Raw genomic sequence first — 6,798 nt, 5'->3', positions numbered from 1 at the left:
AACTCCACACGCCTCACTCCTATTTCCAAAATACCTTTCCATTCACACAATTAACAACACTGATGTTGGCAGGAAGTGTGGCACCCACGGCTGTGTACTTATGTGTGCTGTCAGCTGGTGTGTGCACGTGTTGCCACGCAGGTGCTGTGTGTGTCCCCCTGGCCTGAGAGGGGCGTCACCGGTGCCTCTGTGTCCTGGTGCCCCGAGCCACGCTCCCTCCTCTTCCCTCCCAGGGAACGTGGGGTTTCTCTCCCTGGGAAATAGCCACAAACCACGATGTCAGCTCCCGTCCCTTGGGGATCTTCTCTGAGGTTCCTGCACGTGGCTGTCCAGGCCCCGCCGACTAGCCGCCATTATCCCCCGAACTCTCAGACTCGCTTGGACCAGGGATGGCAGGAAGGGACCAGGGACCTGTCCACTCAGCACCTCAGGCAGGTGAAAGAAAAAAGAACCACTCTGGCCGGGCGTGGTTGCTCACGCCTGTAATCCCAGCACTTTGGGAGGCCGAGGCGGGCTGATCACGAGGTCAGGAGATCGAGACCATCCTGGCTAACACGGTGAAACCCCGTCTCTACTAAAAAATACAAAAAATTAGCCGGGCGTGGTGGTGGGCACCTGTAGTCCCAGCTACTTGGGAGGCTGAAGCAGGAGAATGGTGTGAACCTGGGAGGCGGAGCTTGCAGTGAGCCGCGATCGCGCCACTGCACACCAGCCTGGGTGACAGAGTGAGACTCTGTCTCAAAAAAAAAAAAAAGAACCACTCCTGCTATTGCGTTTCGGGAGACTGGTGCCCTCAGGGGCGTGGCCATGAGGTGGTGGCCTCGGGTGCCCCGACCTGCAGCCGCAGCCTCGAGCCTGGGCAGAGCCTTCCTCTCGGGGAGCCTGTGCTTTTCTCGGTGCCTGCTGCGTCTCGGCCTCCCCAGGGTCCCCATGAGTGTGTGAAGGGGGCGCCCACTGGCTCCTCTTGGGATGTGGGGCTTGCAGAGGCCCAGCCCGACCTTCAGCTTTAGGTCCTGACCTTGGACTGCAGGTTCTCACCTGGGCCGTGGGTTTTGACTCTGGGCCACAGGACCTCACCCTGGACTGGGGAACTCGACCTGGGCTTCAGGACCTGACTCTGGGCCTCGGGTGGGGCTGCAGCAGGAGGCTGAGGGGGTGGTGGGGCCGCTGCCTGGACGCAGGAGGCTGAGGGGGTGGTGGGGCTGCAGCAGGAGGCTGAGGGGGTGGTGGGGCTGCTGCCTGGACGCAGGAGGCTGAGGGGGTGGTGGGGCCGCTGCCTGGATGCAGGAGGCTGAGGGGGTGGTGGGGTGGTTGGCTGAGGAGGGGGCCTCCACGTGCTCCTCTCGGTCAGATCCGGGTCTGTGGGGCTCCTGATACCGCCTCCCACTCCTGCTGGGGCCCCATCTTCTGGGCCTGCGGCAGCCCAGGGCTGTGTTGTGTCTCCAGGCAACTGTGAGGTGTCCCCTCCCAGCTCTGCAGAAGTGAGTCTCGGTGTCTTGGAGACGTGTTCTGTGGAGGCTCTGGGGGATGATGCTTCCTGCCCCTTCCACTTCCCGGCGGCCGGACGCCCCGGGGTGGGTGGATCACTCCAGTCTCCGTGTTCACACGGCCTCGTTCCCTTGCTGTGTATCGTCATCCCTGGCTTTACGAAGCCGTCACTGGGTCTGGGCCGCCCTCAATCCAGGATGTCCTGATCTCAAGGCCCTCCCCTTAATCACATCTGCAGAGACCCTAGTTCCAAATAGGTCCCATTCCGAGATTCCGGGTGGCTGTGAATTTAGGGAGACCGCATTCCGCCCGGTGTCCCCATTGTCCTGGGGTCAAGGCCAACCCTCAGACCCTCCTCGGGGGAGCTGACACCCAGTGAGGGGACAGACAACAGGAACAGCAAGCATGGCCACGCCTGCCCCAGAGGCACTGTGGACAGATGGGTGGGTGGCTGGGGAGGCCCCTGGCGGGGGTGAGAGTGACCGAGTGGGGGATGCCTCTGGGCCCGGGGTGGGTTGGCTGGGGCACCCCCTGAGGACGGCCCCTGACTTGTGGGCTGTGCTGTGCACCTCCACCAGACAGGGCTGTGAAAGCGCAGGGCAGGCAGACGGGCCGGGGGTGTAGCCTGCAGCTGTTCGGCACACAATGGGGCCGGCCCTGGCGGGGACACAGGCCCTGATCTGGCTGATGGTGCCGCGTATCTTGCATGGAGAAGAACTGTGAGTGTGGACATCGTGTGGGGAGATGAGGCCACCTGATGGAGAGCCTGGAGCCCACCCTTTAAAGGAACAAGGCGTTTTTTTTCCACCCTTTTTTTCCATGTGGCTCAGACAGCTGGCTCCTTAAATATTAATCAGGGTCATTGAGATGCAAATGCGTGCTCACCACAGAAGGCCCTGCAGCTGCAGGGCTGGCACCGAACATCCTGGTGGCCCAGATGCAGCCCTGACCAGAGCCAGCGGCGAAGACCACCTTCCCTGAGGACAGACGGGCGCCGGCCCCTCGACAGGAGCAAGGGCAGTGTGGGCCTCGCTGGGTCCTGTTGGCCGTGGCTTTCCTGGCTTTCACTGCCCTTAAAACGAGGTGCCCTGGAAAGGCAGTCACTGGGGCCCCCCAGGTCCTCTCGAAGCTGTGAGGCTGGGGGAAGGCCCTGTGTGTCTGGCCTGTGGTGGGTTCAGAGGCTGAGTTTAGAAAAGTCCGGCCTGGGGAGCACATCGCTGGGTGGACATGGTGACCTGGATGCAGGGGGGCAGCTGTCCTCAGGACACGGTGACCTGGATGCAGGGGGGCAGCTGTCCTCAGGACACAATCACCTGGATGCAGGGGGGGCGGCTGTCCTCAGGACACGGTGACCTGGATGCAGGGGGGCGGCTGTCCTCAGGACACGGTGACCTGGATGCAGGGGGGCGGCTGTCCTCAGGACACGATGACCTGGATGCAGGGGGGGCGGCTGTCCTCAGGACACGGTGACCTGGATGCAGGGGGGCGGCTGTCCTCAGGACACGATGACCTGGATGCAGGGGGGGCGGCTGTCCTCAGGACACGGTGACCTGGATGCAGGGGGGCAGCTGTGTTCAGGACACGGTGACCTGGATGCAGGGGGCGGCTGTGCTCAGGACACGGTGACCTGGATGCAGGGGGGTGGCTGTGCTCAGGCTGCCTGGGGTCAACCATCAGCAGAAACAAAATAGGATGGAAGAGGCAGAGACGCCGGGAGCCATGATGGCCCCGCATGGAGCGGGTTCTCCTCCCGCTTCCTTAGCACACTTGTTAGAGGACAAACCCCAGCTCAGCTCTTCATAATAAACACAGTGGAAGCTTCAGGGACTCGGAAGTGCAGCCCAGGCCGGGTGCGGTGGCTCATGCCTGTAATCCCAGCACTTTGGGAGGCTGAGGCAGGTGGGTCACCTGAGGTAAGGAGTTTGAGACCAGCCTGGCCAACAGGGAGAAACCCTGTCTCTACTAAAAATACAAAAATTAGCTGGACGTGGTGGCGCGCCCCTGTATTCCCAGCTACTCGGGAGGCTGAGGCAGGAGAATCACTTGAACCTGGGAGAGGGACGCTGTGGTGAGCCCAGATGGCACCACTGCACTCCAGCCTGGGTGACAGAGTGAGACTCCGTCTCAAAACAACAGCAGGACACCGGGAGCCGGAGGCTCACACGCCACAGTGAGAGAGATTTTCTGGTGATAACAGTTTCCGTGTGGACTGGAACTCTTGCAAAGCAGCACAGAGTGGACGGTGAGTTCCAAAATGTCCGTGGGGTGAACATCAGCGTGGCCACCACCAGGTCCCAAGCAGAGTAGTCCCCGTGCGGCCAGTGTCCGTCCTCCTCCACATGTGGCCGCAGTTCTGGTGCATGGGGCCGCCCGCCGTCCTGCCGCCTCTGACCTGGGCCGTGGGCTTGTGACACATCTGGGCTTTCCAGTCGTGGCCATGACGCTCTGTGCGGAGGCTCCGTCGTGTGCTTGCTGCCTCCTTCCCCTGCGCCCTGGACGCCCCGTGGTCACTCACTACCTTTGTCTCTGGCCCCCGGGGTTTTGTGACCCTGCAGCCTCCACATCCTGGTGCAGAGCCTGCCTCTCCGGGACTGGGCTTCGGCCGAGCAGACACTGCCCAGCTGCTCTTTGACCAGCGTTCTCTTCTCTGCGTCTCGCTGGCGTCGGCGGCTCGCTGGGTCCAGCCTGGCGCTGACATGTTTCCGTGCTCATTTCACTTTCCAAATCAGCTCCCCGAGGTGAGGCGGGCTCGCGACAGTAGGTGGGAGCTGGTCGTGCATGTCTGCCCAGCTCCTTGCTGAGTGAGGACGTGTTGGGGGCTTGAATCCGAGATGGGGGCAGGCGTGGTGTTTAGATCACAGAAATTCGAAACCGCATTAATCAGGACTTTATCCAGAGAGCCGGGCATGATTTCCAAACATAAAATGCACCCATTTAAATGTAACCGAAGGTTTCTGACAAGGGTACCCGGCACCACAGGTGAGACTCAGAACATTCCTCTTCCAGATCTCCCCGCGTTCCCGCCCCGGCGACATGGGCCTGTGTCTGTCGCTGGAGTTGGGCCGCTGTCCTCCCTGGAGTTCCCCGAGTGGAGCTGTGACCTGTGAGCTTTTTCGTCGGTGTTCTTTAGCTGTGCGCGGTGCTTTGGAGGGTCCGATGCCGTGCGTATCAACAGCCAGATGTGGCTGTTTCTGAGGACGATGGCTCCCAGATGACCCGGTTCACCCGTCCTCCTGCTGACGCATGCTGGAGCCACCCCTGGTCCCGGCTGCAGTAAATCGGTCTGCTATAAACGCTGCTTACACATCCTTGTGCTTGCATTTCTCTTGGGCAGACACCTAGGAGTGGAGTGGCTGCTTCCTGAGGAAGTTCGTGCTTCCTGTTTCCAGAACTGACACTTCTCCAGAGTGGCTGCCTCCTCCCGTCCTGGTGGGCGTATGAGGGCTGCCTCCTCCTCCATTCTGTGGAAGAGCTTGGATAGGGCAGTGTCATTTCTCTACCGAGTGTTGGATGGAACTGGCCAGTGAACACATCTTGGCCTCAAGTTTTCTTTGTGGAAAATTTTAAATTACAAATTCAAGATATGTCTTTGTTTTTTTCCTTTTTTGAGACGGAGTCTCGCTCTGTCACCGAGGCTAGAGTGCAATGGTGCGATCTCTGCTCACTGCAACCTCCGCTTCCTGGGTTCAAGCGATTCTCCTGCCACAGCCTCCCGAGTACCTGGGATTACAGGCCTGCGCCATCACGGCGGCTAGTTTTTGTATTTTTGGTAGAGATGGGATTTCACCATGTTGGCCAGGCTGGTCTCGAACTCCTGTCCTCAGGTGATCCACCTGCCTCGGCCTCCCAAAGTGCTGGGATTACATGCATGAGCCACCACGCGCGGCCCAAATTCAATTTCTTCAATTGTTACGGGACGCTTGGGTTTTCTTTCTTCGTCGGTTGTAGGGAGACGATTAGGGTTTGGGCTAGCGTTCGTTTTAGTAATCTGCGCCTTTCATGGAGTGTTTCTCGTTTAATCTAGGATGCTGAGTTGATTAGAATAAAGTAGTTCATAATATTACCTTATTATTCCTGTAGCATCTCTGTGGATTTGTGGCGATATCTCTTCTTTTCTTCTCGATATTGGCTATTTGTATTTTCTTGCCTTTTTGCTAGATCATTGCAGCTTGGGGTTCACCAACATTGTTCTGTAATGTGTCCCGGTTTCCTGTAACCCGTGTGTGTCCCGTGTCTGTAATGGGTCTGGTTTCCTACAAACGTGTGTGTGTCCTGTGTCTGTAATGTGTCCTGGTTTCCTGCAAACCCCTGTGTGTCCCGTGTCTCTAATGCATCCTGATTTCCTGTAAACCTGTGTGGGTCCTGTGTCTGTAATGTGTCCCGGTTTTCTGCAAACCCCTGTGTGTCCTGTGTCTGTAATGTATCCCGGTTTCCTGCAAACCCCTGTGTGTCCCGTTTCTGTGATGGGTCCTGGTTTCCTGTAAACCCTCGCGTGTCCCGTATCTACAATGGGTCCCGGTTTCCTGCAAACCCATGTGTGTCCTGTGTCTGTAATGGGTCCTGGTTTCCTGTAACCCTTGTGTGTCCCGTGTCTGTAATGCGTCCTGGTTTCCTGTAACCTGTTTGTGTTCTGTGTCTGTAATGTGTCTGGGTTTCCTGCAAACCCCTGTGTGTCCCGTGTCTGTAATGGGTCCTGGATTCCTGCAAATCCGTGTATGTCCCATGTCATCTGGACAAGGTACCTCCTCCCAGCGGCCTGGGGCGCTGACCTGGCTCAGTGCCTCTTCCTTCCTTTTCGGAGTGTTCTTTCTTCTTTTTTGTGGTTCAGATGAGAGTTTGTTGATGTTTTTCCAGCATGTCCACATGGCTGCGGGTGAAGGGCTTTGCAGTAGCTCACCGTGGGCAGGTGTTTAAGGGACAACTTCCAGGTTAGGAAAAAGATGAGGCAGAGGAGATGGCCCCACGCGCCGCCCAAGAAGAAAAAGAGGCTTGGGGCGGGGAGGAAACGGTGCTGTGGCCCGCCATCTGTCTGCACACCAAGCGTCAGAGCTAACGGAAGCTTCCGCCAGCTTGCTTCCAGCAATGGGCCAACGACAGTCAAGGTGGCTATGACGGCCAGTCCAGGGCTGGTTTGAAAGCTGTAACAGTTTGGACAGTGTGGTACGACCTGGGCAGGTGTAGACCACACTGGGTCAGGTGTAGACCCTAGAACAGTGAGCCACCAGCCCAGACGCAGCGCGTCAGCTGCGGCCCCTGGCCAGGCCGCCCAGGCAGAGTAAGGTGGCCGCAGCCCTGCAGGGAGGGTGGCAC

This window comes from Nomascus leucogenys, chromosome 18, assembly GCF_006542625.1.
Source record: "Nomascus leucogenys isolate Asia chromosome 18, Asia_NLE_v1, whole genome shotgun sequence".
Taxonomy (NCBI): domain Eukaryota; kingdom Metazoa; phylum Chordata; class Mammalia; order Primates; family Hylobatidae; genus Nomascus; species Nomascus leucogenys.
This window is presented reverse-complemented; position numbering follows the sequence as displayed.